Raw genomic sequence first — 14,939 nt, 5'->3', positions numbered from 1 at the left:
TTTGATGATGATGTGTCTTGGTGATTTTCTTTTGGGGTCAGAAATTAACCCAACAAAAATTTGGGCATTTTCCACCTCAGTGAAATTTCTAGGCGTCCAATGGTGTGGGGCATGTCAAGATATTCCTACTAACGTGAAGGATAAGTTATTGCATCTAGCTTCTCACATAACTAAAAAGGAGGCACAATGTCTGGTGGGCCCCTTTGGATTTTGGAGGAAACATATCCCTCATTTGGATGTGTTGCTTTGGCCTATTTATCAAGTGACTTAAAAAGATGCTACTTTTGAGTGGGACACAGAACAACAGAAGGCTCTGCAACAGGTTCAGGCTGCCATGCAAGCTGCTTTGACACTTGGGTCATATGATCCAGCTGAACCAATAGTGCTTGAAGTGTCTGTAGCAGGTAGAGATGCTGTTTGGAGCCCCTGCAGATAAGAAACACCTTTTGGCTTGGTACTGGACTTTAGTAGAGACTGAACTCCTAACCATGGACCACCAATGTCACCATGATGCCTGAGCTTCCCATCATGAACTGGAGATCAGGATTGAGCAGGACCTGAAGGCACAAGTAAGTTGCATTAGGAAGTGGCCCAAATGCCTATGGTCTCCACTCCAGTCACATTACCTTCCCTGTCCCAGTCTGCACCTATGGCCTCATGGGGAGTTCCTTATGATCAATTGACTGAGGAAGAGAAAACTTGTGCCTGGTTTACAGATGGTTCTGCATGATATGCAGGCACCACTTGAAAGTGGAGAGCAGTGACACAGCAGCCCCTTTCTGGGACTTCCCTGAAGGATAGTACTTAAGGGAAATCCTCCCAACAGGCAGAAATTCAAGCCATGCATCTGGCTGCTTACTTTGCATGGAACAAGAAATGGCCAGATGTATGATTGTATATAGATTCATGTGGCCAATGGCTTGGCTGGATGGTCTGGGACTTGGAAGGAGTATGACTGCACAATTGGTGACAAGGATGTATGGGGAAGAGGTATGTGGGTAGCTCTCTCTGAATGGGCCAAAGGAGTAAAGATATTTGTGTCTCATGTGAAAAGGTGACTTCAGCAAGGAGGACTTTAACAATCAAGTGGAGAGGATGACACTTCCTGTGGAAACCAGTTATCCTTTTTCACCTGCTACTCCTGTCATTTCTTAATGGCCTCATGAACAAAGTGGCCATGGTGGCAGGAATGGAGGTTATGCATAGGCTCAGCAACGTGGACTCCACTTACCAAGGCTTATTTGGCTACTGTCGCTGCTGAGTGCCCAATCTACCGGCAACAGAAACCAACACTGAGTCCGAGATATGGAACCATTCCTCAAGGTGATCTTCTGGCAACCTGGTGGCAGGTTGATTACATTGGACCACTGCCATCATGGAAAGGAGAGTCTTTGTTCTTACTGGAATAGATACTTACTCTGGATATGGATTTGCCTTCCCTGCACTCAATACTTCTGCCAAAACTACCATCTGTGGACTTACAGAATGCCTTATCCATCATCATAGTATCACACAAAACATTACTTCAGATCAGGTAACTCACTTCACAGCAAATGAAGTGTGACAATGGGCCTATGCTCATGGAATTCACTGGTCTTATCATGTTCCCCATCATCCTGAAATAGCTGGCTTGATAAAACTATGGATTGGCTTACTAAAAACACAATTACAGTTCCAACTAGGTGGCAATACCTTGAAGGGTTGGGCCAATGTTCTCCAGGAGGCTGTATATGCTCTAAACCAGCATTCAATATATTGTGCTGTTTCTCCAATAGCCAAGATTCATAGGTCTAGGAACCATAGAGTGGAAATGGTAGTGGTATCACTCACTATTACCCCTAGTGACTCACTCAAAAAATGTTTGCTCCCTGTCCATGCTACCCTATACTCTGGGGGTCTGGAGATCTTAGTTCCAAAAGGAAGAAAACTCTCATCTGGAGACACAATACTGATTGCATTGAACTGGAAGTTAAGAATAACACTTAACAGAAATGTTTCTACAAGTATATCGCTATGTTCTATAAGAATTCCCAGATGTATAGTAGAGCTGACAAAGGATAAGGTTGTAGTCATTTCTTGGCCACAGCCAGCTACCCAGAGGGAGTGAGTAGTTGAAACTGTGGGCTCAGGACCATAGTTGCAGGAGACATCAAGCTCAATTGGCATAACATATCACACAAAACATTGTTCCACCTCCTGGCTTGGCAAGCAGCAACTGGGATCTTAAAAGCTTGCAAGCAGCCATCTAGATGCAAAGATGGGTCTCTACTCATCCAGAGCAAAGAAAAATGAAGAAAACCAAAGGGTTATGGAAACAATTAATCCAAGTGACTGGTACACCATGCAATCCTCAGCCTGTATGACTATGAGACCAAAAGAACTAGATGGTGCCCAGCTACCACTGTCAGCCACTCAGCTGGGGTATATATAGGAGATCCTGGATAGAGAGGGAGGAAAATGTGAAACAAAACTCAAAACCATTATTTAAAAAAAAAAAAAAAAGATGGGGCGGGGGAGGGGGGGGGGGACCAGGTTTGCTGGCCTGATAGAGCCTGGTGGAACCACTGAGACTGTGGCCTCTAGCTGCCCTTCAGGTCTACAATTGAACCCACACACACACACACACCATGACCTTCCTAGTTATGCACTTCTTTGTGTCCTGCTTTGCCTCTGTGTAGATGTTGTCCCTCTGGTGCCCAATGACCAATTGCTCCAAGGGATGTATCTCTGTAGAGTATATGGGTACATCACCCTGGGTTGAGTGGTCTGTGTGTATGTCTTATTTACTATTGGGCTGAGAGCCAGCCCTTGGGAGTGAGTTTTATCCCAGGCCCACAGTGTATCACAGGGTTATATTCTTGGGGGTCCCACCAGACTCCATCTGACCAGTAACCACATTAATGACCAGAATTACTGGGAGAGAAGGAAAGTAGGTTAGGGTTGAGGATGGTAATTGGAGAGTGAAACCAAATGTACATGAAATGTTGAATGTAAAACAAATCCTGCTCTGTAAATTTGCCCCTAAAACACAGTCATAATCATTTAATTTAATTCACATTTACACAAGATTGATTTGTATGAAGAGTTAAATCTTTTCTAGAAGAATTGTTCCATAAGAAATCAACTCTATGAATATTGAAAATTATGTTTGATACAGTATATTAGAAATTTATCCCATTTAAACTTTAAATTGAAATTGTCCCTTGAGGCATTGAGCTAAACAGATTAGCTCATAAAACAAAGAATATCACCTATGAGTCATGAGCTATGTTAAGAAAAATCATCTATAGGAGATGAAATGGTCAAAAATTATTGTAAAGAGAAGATGAGAAGGTAAGGGGGCAAGGAAGGTAGAGTACTGGAAATTGTACAACTAGAAAGGAATGAATGAGACCAATGACACATTGTGAAAAATATAACCAATGTCACTCAATAATTTGTATTTTGTTGTTGTTAAATGCCATCAAATCATTTCTGAGTCACAACGACTCTATTCACAGAAGAACAAAACACCTCCTGGTTCTGAGCCAATGCCACGATTCTTGCTACACTTGAGCCCATCACCACCGCCACCATGTCAATCCTTGTTGAGGGCCTTCCCCTCTTTCATCTACCCTCCCCTGCCAAGCATGACATCCTTCTCCAGGGAATGGTCCCTGCTGACAACATGACCAAATATGTGGCATGAAGTCCAGCCATTCTCACATCCAAGGAACATTCTAGCTGCACTTCCTCCAGGACAGACCTGTTAGTTCTTTTAGCAGTCCATGGAACTTTCAGCATTTTTCACCAACACAGCTCAAACACATCAACTCTTCTTCAGACTTCCTTATTCATTGTCCAGCTCTCACATGCATATGATGGCATTGAAAATACCATGGCTGTGTAAGGTGCACCTTGGTACTCAAGGAGACATCTTTGCTCTTCAGTGCTTGAAAGAGGTACTTTGCAGCTCATTTGCCCAGTGCTATACATCATCTGATGTCCTGACTGCTGCTTCCATTGGTGTCAATTGTAGAACCAAGTAATGTGAAGTCTATGACAATTTCAGACTTTTCTCTATTTATTGTAATGCTGCTTATAGGTCCAGTTGTAAGGATTTTTGTTTTATTTATATTGGGGTATAATCCATACTGCAGACTGTATTCTTCAATCTTCATCAGTAAGTACTTCAAGTCATCCTCACTTTCAGTAAGCAAAGTTGTATCATCAGTATATCGCAGGTTTTTAATGATTCTTCCTCCAATCTTCTTCATATAGTCCAGCTTCTCGGATTATTTGCTTAGCATACATATGGAATAAGTATAGTGAAAGAATACAACCCTGACACACTCCCTTCTTGATTTTAAACCATGCAGTGTTTCCTTTTTCTGTTTGAACGACAGCCTCCTGGCCTATGCACAGGTTCCTCATCAGTACAATTAAGTGTTCTGAAATTCCCATTCTTCTCAAAGTTATCCACAATTTGTTATGATCCACACAATCAAATGCCTTTGCATAGTCAATAAAACACAAGTAAAAATATTTCTGTTTTTTTTTGCCTTTAGCCAAGATCCATCTGACATCAGCAATAATATCCCTCATTCCACATTTTCTTCTGAATCCAGCCTGCACCTCTGGAAGTTCTCTGTCAGTATACTCCTGCAACCATTTTTGAATTATCTTCAGTAAGATTTTACTTGCATGCGATATTAATGATATTGTTCAATAATTTCCACATTCTGTGGGATCATCTTTCTTTGGAATGGGTATGAATATGGATCTCTTTCAGTCAGCTGGCCAGAGAGCTGTCTTCCAAATCTCTTGGCATAACCAAGTGAGTACCTCCAGCGAGGCACCTGTTTGTTAAAACATCTCAATGGATATTCTGTCAATTCCTGGAGCCTTGTCACTCACCAGTTCCTTCAGCGCAGTTTCTACCTCTTCCCTCAATACCATTGGTTCTTGGACATATGCCACCTCCTGAAATGGATGAACATTGACCAGTTCTTTCTGGTGCAGTGACTCTGTGTATTCCTTCTATCGTCTTTTGATGCTTCCTGCATCATTCAATATTTTGCCCATAATGACTTCTTTGGCCCCTCTCAGGGACCTGTGAACCTTGCCCGGGCCCCTCTTGGGGAGCTGTAAACCTCTCCCAGGAGCTCAGAATAAAAATTTCTCTTTAACCCCACTTTTGTGCATCCTCTTCTCCTTACTGCGACCTTACATCTGGTGCATTGGCCAGGAAGGGGAAGTGTGGTGCAAGTAATCTCTGCTGGAACAGAGTGCTGCACCCCCCCACTCCCTTTCCTCCTCCTTTTCACAGACCAGGAACCTCCAGCAGTAATCATCCAATACTGGTGAGTTTCCCATTTTGCCTAATTTCCCAATCCTGGGCACCTAGATCCCAAATCCCAGTTCCACTTCCAGAGGCTCTGTCCACAAAGCATGAGCTCAAGTCAGAGTCTCTTTCCCTCCAAAGGCTGAGGTACCCTGAGGACGCCCTGGGTTCCCTGTCTTTCCACAGCATAGCTGTTCCAGACTAAAGACTACAGCAGTGATGTCCACTGTTTTCTTCCAGTCTCCATTTCCAAGATTCTTGCAAAACGACTGGGACGCTGGTCCTTTGACAGAATCTTTCCACCAGGACTTAAGGGATCATGGGTAACCAGAACTCCAAACTAGACTCAACTATTCCCCTGGGGTGTCTCTTACTCAATCTCCACACCCTGGGGCTAGCTCAGGACTTACATTCCAAATGCCTAATTTTCTATTGCAATACTGTTCGGCCCCAATAATAATTCTCTATGGCCTGAGCAAGGAACTTTCTATTTTAACATCCTCACTGATCTTGATAATTTCTGTCGCCACATAGGCAAATGGCCAGAGGTTCCCTACATCCAAACTTTCTTTTGCCTGCACTCCCATGTCTCTCTGTCTCTCTCTCTGTCTCTCTCTCTCTCTCTCTCTCTCTTTCTTTACTTTACTTGCAATACCACCCAAATTCTCCTAACTCACGAAACTCCTATTCAAACCCCCTCAGACCCCCTCTAAAAACTCCTCAACCCCTCTCAATTTCCCTAGCCTAAAATCTTTGGGGTTAGAGTCCCCTTCGGCCTCTTTGGGGCTTCGGGTCCCCCTTGGCCTGGTAAGGTAGGGTAGTGGGTTCAAGTCCCTCTAGCAGCTCTAGTAGAGAGTTCACATTCAGTTTCATTGGGGTTGGTGTCTGTCAGTGTGACTGTTCAGTGTGAATGATATATATGTGACTGTTTAGTTCCAAGATGAAAAGTCGCAGAATTTGAATGAGCCTCAAGTTGCATTCCGTGTGAGGTCGGATCAGCCTAACGGTGTGACTTAGCCCTCCGCTCAGAAAATTGTATGGAGACACCTTAGCCAAAGACCCACTGAAACCTTCATAAGAAGGGTGGATGACCAGGCATCAAAGAGGTCCTCAGGACTTGTCTTTAGTTTTGTGTGTGCCACTGTCACTATGGGAGGTACCCCCAGGAAATGTACTGTGTTAGAACACATGATCAAAAATTTTCCAAAGGGATTATGGCATTAGCCTCAGTCCATCTAGGTTAAGAATCTTTTATGAAACCCATCCACCAGAACACCAGACTTTCTCTTTTTCTGACCCACCTGAATCTCTTTCATCCCCACCTCATAGACCACCCCCTTATTCAGGACAGGCACTTTCATCTCCACCTTCTGTTAACCCCACTGCACCCTCTCCATCACCCCCACCTTCCTCTTCATTAACATCTCTGGACACCACTTCCCCAGAGTCCTTTTTTACCCTTCCCAGTGAGCAGCCACACCCATTCGCAATAGACCCTTCTCTGTCCCTTATGTGAAGTGGCTGACTTTGAAGGTGCTGTCCGTGTCCATATTCCTTTTCCCCTCACCAATCTATCTTAGACTGAAAAAAAGTCTGGGTTCCCTTTTTCACAACCCCACCACCTACATTAAGGAATTTCGTTGCCTGATGAAATTTAACCTGACATGACATTTATGTCATTCTTTCTTCCACTTTAAACTCTGATGAAAGGGAGTGGGTTCTTGGAACTGCTCGGGAACATGCCGACCAAATTCATTTAACTGACTATACCATGCCAGTTGGTCCAGAAGCAGTTCCTGGGCAGGACCCCAGATGGGAATACCAACTAGAAACCCAATCTGGGCAGAATGGCTGGACTCGTAGAGACAAAATGCTCCAATGCCTCCTAGCGGGCCTACTCACATAGTAGAGGCTGTCTCACATAAAGCTGTTAACTTTGATAAACTGCAGGAGATTACTCAACTCCCTAATGAAAACCCAGCAACTTTTCTTAATCGCCTCACTGAGGCCCTTATACAATATACTCGCTTAGACCCAACCTCCCCGGCAGGAGCTACTGTTTTAGCTACTCACTTTATCACTCAATTTGCTCCTGATATTAGAAGGAAACTGAAAAAGGCAGAGGAGGGCCCCCAGACTCCCATCTGAGACCTGATGAATATGGCCTTTAAAGTTTTTAACACTCGGGAAGAATGGGCTAAGGCAAATAGGGAATCCCACACTCGCCAGAAGGTCAATTTTCAAGCCCAAGACTTAGTGGCAGCCCTGAGGCTGGGACCTACTCGACCAGCCAGAAACAACCTACCAACTGGACCCTGCTTCAAGTGCGGTAAGGAAGGCCACTGGGCCAAACACTGCCCGCACCCATGACAACCTTCTAGACCTTCTCCTGCGTGTGGTAAGAAGGGACATTGGAAGAGTGACTGTCCCTCAGTGCCAAGACATTGAGGGCCAACTCTTCCAACCCCTGACCTGCCGTTGACTGTCCTGGGTCTGGCAGCTAAAGACTGAAGGAGCCCCGACTCATCGACTCCAATCACTCTCGCCAAGCCCAGGGTAACACTCAAGGTAGTGGGTAAGTTGACATTCTTCTTGATCAGTATGGGGGCTACCTATTCTGTCTTACCTTCCTTCCTGGAAGCAGAGTTGAAACACTTCATTAACATAGTGGGCAGGAAATAGTTGAGAGTCTTCCTAAGCCAAGGTCATGTGCTGGGGTTTAGTATAGGATGTGGTCAGCCACTCCCTTGCTTGACCAGTTCTTGTCATTCTGTCAGGCTTGATCCTTTACCCGCCTGGCCTGCCATGTTCCCACCTGGCATTCCAGCCTTTTTTGGTAATAAAAAGGGAAAAGTTATCATTCTGGATGCTTCCTGCTGAACAGGGTTGGAGTGGAGTTAAAGGCTGGTGTCAGTGGGAATTGGGTCGATTGGCAGGCAGGTGTATGGGTATAGAAGTATTTGGTTAACAGTGACTCTGGACATTTCTTTAAGCCAGTTTTGGAGGAATCTAAAGAGGCAAGGGGTGAAAAGAAAAAAGAGACAGTATAAGAGGTCCTATAAGGGGTAATATCCAGGCTTTTAGTGGTGATTGGAGCCATTCAAATGGTGAGGTTTCCTTTCGGTGTCTATTACGTAGTTCCTCACTCACCGAGTCAATGTATTGACATTTTGTTCCACCAGACTGGATTCTTTGATATAATAGCAGCATTCTTCTTTAAGAAAGAGGCAAGTTCCACCTTTTGCCGCTGTTAATAGGTCCAAGGCTCTTCGATTCTGTAAAGTAACTTGGGCTAAAGAAGTTAGTTGCTGCTAGAGGGAGGCTAGGGAATCTGCAGTGGTTTCAAGTGTTACCTCCAGACGGGTTTGAAAATCTTGGGCTGATATTATACTATGACCCAAGGCTTCACCTGCTATTCCTGCCGCTGCAAAAGTGGAGTAGCCAGGAAAATTCGGATTCCCCATACAAAGTGAGTTGGGGTACTATTGTTACTGGAAAGCAGGGGCTTGGAGTGGTGGAGTTTAAACATTTAGTTAAAGTTCCATTACACTACAGTAAGTTCCCAGCGCTGCAGATGTGTAGGACATAATAGAGATGTTTAGTGAGCAGAAACTGTGCCTCAGGGGGGTAGATAAGGTGTTGTTGGTGAAAAAACAAACTCAGGAAGGATGTGTGTAAAATCTTATCATGCAATCTCCAGCATTACTTCTGTCACCAAGGCCAAATTTTCCAACTACCGGTGATTCTTCCTTGTTTCCAACTTTTGCACTCGAATCACCAGTGATAAGCAACACATCTCGATTGCATGTGTGGTCAATTTCAGACTGCAGAAGTTGATAAAAATCTTCAATTTTCTCATTTTTTGCTTTGGTGGTTGATGCATCAATTGGAATAATAGTCGTATTAACTGGCCATCCTTGTAGGCATATGGATATTATCCTGTAAGTGACAGCATTGTACTTCAGGACAGATCTTGAAACATCCTTTGTGATGATGAATGCCATGCCATTTCTCATCAATTTGTCATTACTGACATAGTAGATCACATGGTTGTCTGATGCAAAATGGCCAGAACCGGGCCATTTCAGCTCAATGATGCCCAGGATATCAATCTTTATGTGTTCCATTTCATTTTTGACAACTTCCAATTTTCCTAGATTCATACTTCATACATTCTATGTTCCAATTATTAATGGATGTTTGCAGCTGTTTTTCCTCAATTTGAGTCATGCTTCATCAGCACACGGAGGATCTGAAAAACTTACTTTATCCATATCATAAAGGTTGATTCTACTCTAATGAGGCAGCTCTTTCCTAGTCTTATTTTGAGTGCCTTCCAACCCAAGGGGCTACTCTTCCTGCACCATGTTGGACAATGTTTCCAAGCTATTCATAAAGTTGCCCAGTAATGTATCAGACAGTGTTTGTCTGCTATTCTTAAGGTTTTCCCTGGCCAGTTTTTCAGAAGTGGATGACCTCCTCTTTCTTCCTAGTCTATCATAGTATGTAAGCTGTGTTGAAACCTGTGCACCATGTGCAACTTTGCTGGCACAGCCTCAAGATTCACAACAACATATAAGCCTTACAGGATGACAAACTGACAGATAATTTTGTCACTCTTAGCTGTTGGAAACCTCTGCACCCTCTTCCTACATAATTCCTACCTGAAAACTGCCACTCTGTGGTCCCCAGCCACTCCTGGTCTCTCCTTTTCCTGGCTCTAGGGGTTTAGGGGCTAGCCTTGCCTACCACCCCTTTTAACCTGGATATCCTGCTGCTCCTGAGGTCCATGAGGCTGCTCCTTGTCTCTTCCTTTCCTGGCTCTAGGGGGCTTGGGGACTAGCTTTGCCTCCTGCCACTTGTAATCTGGATATTCTGCCTCTCCTGAGGTCCCCGAGGCCATTCCTGGGCCCTCACTTTTCTGTCTCTAGGGGGCTTGTGACTAGTCATACAGGCCTTCTTTTTGTTCAGTAAGTATGTATGATGGTTGGAGCTGTGTGTAAACATAATAATTTAATTATAACAATATAATTTGTATAGTAATTGTTAAATGGGAATTTAATTTTCCATGTAAATTTTCACCTTAAACACAATAAAATATTAACGTAAAAAAGAAAAAGAAGGTGGAAGGAATACAGAGTCACTGTACCAAAAGGAATTGGTATAGTTCAGGATGTGACATATGATCAAGAACCAATGGTAATGAAGGAAGAAGTCAAAGCTGCACTGAAGGAATTGGTGAAGAACAAGTCTCCAGGAGTTGACAGAATACCCACTGAGATGTTTTAACAAACAAATGCCCTGCCAGAGGCACTCACTCGGTTATGCCAAGAGATTAAGAAGACAGCTACCTGGCTAACTGACTTGAAGAGGTCCCTATCTGTGCCCATACCAAAGAAAGGTGATCACACAGAATGTGGAAATTATCAAACATTAATATCACATGCAAGTAAAATCTTATTGAAGATAATTCAAAAATGGTTGCAGGAGTATATTAACAGAGAGCTTCCAGATATGCAAGCTGGATTCAAAAGAGGATGTGGAACAAGGGATATCATTGTTGATGTCAGATGGATTTTAGCTGAAAGCAAAGAATACCAGAAAGGTGTTATATTTTATTGGCTGTAAAAGCATTCAATTTTATGGATCATAACAAATTATAGATAACATTGAGAAGAATGGGAATTACAGAACACTTGATTGTACTCATGAGGAACCTATATGTAGATCAAGAGGCTGTGGTTCAAACAGAACAGGGAGATATTGCATGGTTCAAAATCAAGAAGGGAGTTCATCGAAGTTGTATCATTTCACCATATTTATTCAACTTCTATACTGAGCAAATAATCCAAGAAGGTGGACTATATGAAGAAGAACATGACATCAGGATTGGCGGAGGGCTCATTAATAACTTGAGATATGCAGATGACAACACTTTGCTTACTGAAAGTGAGGATGACTTGAAGCACTTACTGATGAAGATTGAAGACTACAATCTATAGTATGGATTACACCTCAATGTAATGAAAATAACTGGCTCATTAAACAGCTTCGCAATAAATGAAGAAAAGATTGAAGTTGTAAAGGACTTCATATTACTTGGTTCCACAATCAACACCAATGTAAGCAGCAGTCAAGACATCAGACGACATATTGCATTGGGCAAATCTGCTGCAAAATAACTTTTTCAAGTGCTGAAGATCAAAGACGTCTCCTTGAGGACTAAGGTGTACCTAACTCAAGCCATTTTATTTTCAATCACCTCTCATGCATGTGAGAGCTGGACAGTGAATAAGGAAGACTGAAGAAGAGTTGATGCTTTTGAGTTGTGTTGTTGGAGAAGAATGCTAAGAGTACCATGGTCTGCTAAAAGGACTAAAAAATCTGTCCTGGAAGAAGTGCAGCTGGAATGCTCCTTAGAAGCAAGAATGGCCATACTTCATCTCACCTACTTGCTCATGCTCTCAGAAGGAACCATTCCCTGGAGAAGGATATCATGCTTAGTAAAGTGGAGGGTCAATGAAGAAGGGGAAGGCCCTCAAAAAAATGGATTGACGCAGTGGCTGCAACAATGGGCACAGGACCAGGCAGTGTTTTGTTCTGCTGTGCATAGTCATTATGAGTCAGAGATGGCTCAACGGCACCTAACAACAACAACGTGTGGTTAAGGAGATGTGTACAAGTGCCAAGGTGACAAGGGGTGGACTATGATAGTAGTGGTTGTGTGTCAATTGGCTGGACCATGATTCTGAGTGGTTTTAAGTAGTTGTAATGTGGTTATTCCCATGATGAGATAGGATGTGTATATTTTGACCAACCAAGCCATTGAAAGGGAATTTTCCTAGGGGTGTGGCCTGATTCCAATATATACATGGACATCCTGGGAAAATGAGAGGCTCTTCTGTGGATCTGAATCCTGTTGTGTTGCCTACAACTGTCCATGAGTGAAAAATCCACCATTTTGCCTGGTGATCTTGGATTAGTCATCTGCCAGAGTCAACAGCCAGTATACTGCCTGCCAACCTAGAGCCCCTGCAGCTGCATGAGTCAGGAAAATCTTCCAGTTTGACATGTGATCAAGGAACTCAGGACTTCCTAGTTTCTATAAGTGCATGAGCCATTTTCCTAAGATAAATTTTCCTCTCTCTCTCTCTCTCTGTATACAGATAGATAGACAGGCAGATAGATAAATAGATAGATAGATAGAGAGATAGATAGATAGAGAGATAGAGAGATAGAGAGATAGATAGATAGATAGATAGATAGATAGATAGATAGATAGATAGATGAGCTTTACTGGTTTTGCTTCTCTAGGAAACCCAGCCTAAAACAAAAAGGCCAAAAGGTCAGAGGTTTGAAACCACCAATCACTCCATGGGAGAAAGATGTGTAGTTTACTTCCATAAAGATTACAATTTTTGAAGGACTACAAGGCAATTCTACTCTGTTGTATAGTTTGCTATGAGTTGAAATTGACTTGATGTCAATGAGTTTGGGTTTTTTATTTTTTTTTTAAGTATGATAGATCATTGTCTTACTTGCTTGCTTTGGACACAAGAGGAGGGATGGATTGTTGGAAAAGGACATAACATTTAGTGAGGTAGAGAGCCAGTGAAGGGACTCATGTTGAGATAGTCTGGCAAAGTAATCACAATGATGGACTCAAATATGACAAGGATTGTAAGAATGATGCAAGACTGGGCAATGTTTTATTCTGTTGTACATAGGCCTCTATGAGTCAGAGTCAAATCAGAGTCATCTCAATGCAGCTATCACCATTATCAAGTGAGAAAGAGGTATTAATATACAATTGTAATCCAATGTGACCTGTATCATGATAAAAGTATAATATGGAAGCACTGCTTAGGAGGTCTTGGGGTGAAGTGGAAGTGGAGATGAGGGAATGAAAGCTTCAGGACTCTTCCTCTGTAATTCACAGTTGAACTAATGAATTGGAAATGTGGATGATTGGTGTCATAGTTAATGCTGTATGTCATCTTGGCTGGGCCATGATTCTAAGTGGTTTGTTGTTGTTGTTGTTATGTGCCGTAGAGTCAACCCCGACTCATAGTGACCCCTCCTCAGGTTGCCGAGGCAGTATCACTGTGGAAGTAGATTGCCAACTTTCCTTCCAAGGAGTGGCTGGTGGGTTTGAACTGCCAGCCTTCTGGTTAGCAGTCAAGTGCCTTAGGCACTATGCTACCAGAGCTCATTCTAAGTGGTTTAGCAGTTATGATGTAGTTATCCTCCATTATGAGATCTGATATAATGTGATCACTTCCATGATGAGATCTACTATGAGCTATCAATCAATTGAAAGGAAGTTTCCTCTGGGATGTGGCCTGCTTCAAGTATTGAAAAGCTCTGAGACAGGTCTCTGGATTTTTCTCAGGATCCTGCATCTGGCTAGTCATCTGGACTTGAATCAGTGGCCTGCTGCATTGCCTGCTGATCTTCGGTTCATCAGTCCCTACAGATGTTAACCAGGAGAAGCCTCCAGATTGACATTTGACCCACGGACTTAGGACTTTTCAGCCTCTACAACTGTACAACCCATTTCCTTGAGATAAACCTCTCACTCTCTCCCTCTCTCTCTCTCTCTCCATGTATATATATGTATGTATGTAAGGAGCTCTGGTGGCATAATGGATAAGACATTTGGCTGCTAAAGAGAAGGTCAGCAGTTCAAATCCACCCGATGTTCCATAGGAGGAAGATGAGACAATCTACTTCCATAAAGATTACAGCTCGGAAACTCAGTGGGGGCTGCTATGAATTGGAATCAACTTGATGGCAGTAGGTTTGGTTTTTGGTTTTATGTACATATATATATATGTATGTAAGTATATATATAGAGAGAGAGATAGAAATGCAGAGATATATCTATACATATGTACACTTCAGTGGTTTCGCTTCTCTAGAAAACCCAACCTAAGACATTTGGTACCAAGAGTGGTTCTAGAGAAACAAAATCGTGAATTTTCTAAATTAGTTCTCAAGTTTGATTAATGGTAAAGGTGGTGATGACTGCCTCTGTTTGTAAAGAGGGTGCTGCTAATCTACAGTATAAGGTGGCAATATTAATACATGAAATAGCATCACCAATAGATCAAGAATTGGTGAGAAGTGTGGCTCTGGGTGATGGCATATTTGATTAGTGGCATAGAGGTATGGAGAAGAGGTACGTGCATACACCTCTGTGAATGGGCCAAAGAAGTGAGGATATTTGGGTTTCACATGAATGTCCAACAAGGGAGACCTTGGCAAAGGAGGATTTTAACAATCAAGTAAATGTTGTGGTTGTTAAGTGCCGTCGAGTCATTTCCGACTCATAGTGACCCCATGAACAGCAGAACGAAACACCACCCAATCCCGCACCATCCCCACAATCCCTGCTATACTCGAGCCCATCATCGCAGCCACCGTATCAATCCATCTCCTTGAAGGCCTCCCCCTCTTCTATCGACATTCCACCCTACCAAGCATGACATCCTTCTCCAGGGAATGGTCCCTTCTGACAACATGACCAAAATAGGTGAGATGAAGTCTGGCCATTCTCACTACAAAGGAGCATTCTGGCTGCACTTCCTCCAGGACGGATCTGTTAGTTCTTTTA

Source organism: Orycteropus afer, unplaced genomic scaffold (genome assembly GCF_000298275.1).
Source record: "Orycteropus afer afer isolate SDZICR_OR568_19922 unplaced genomic scaffold, OryAfe1.0 scaffold00424, whole genome shotgun sequence".
Taxonomy (NCBI): domain Eukaryota; kingdom Metazoa; phylum Chordata; class Mammalia; order Tubulidentata; family Orycteropodidae; genus Orycteropus; species Orycteropus afer.
This window is presented reverse-complemented; position numbering follows the sequence as displayed.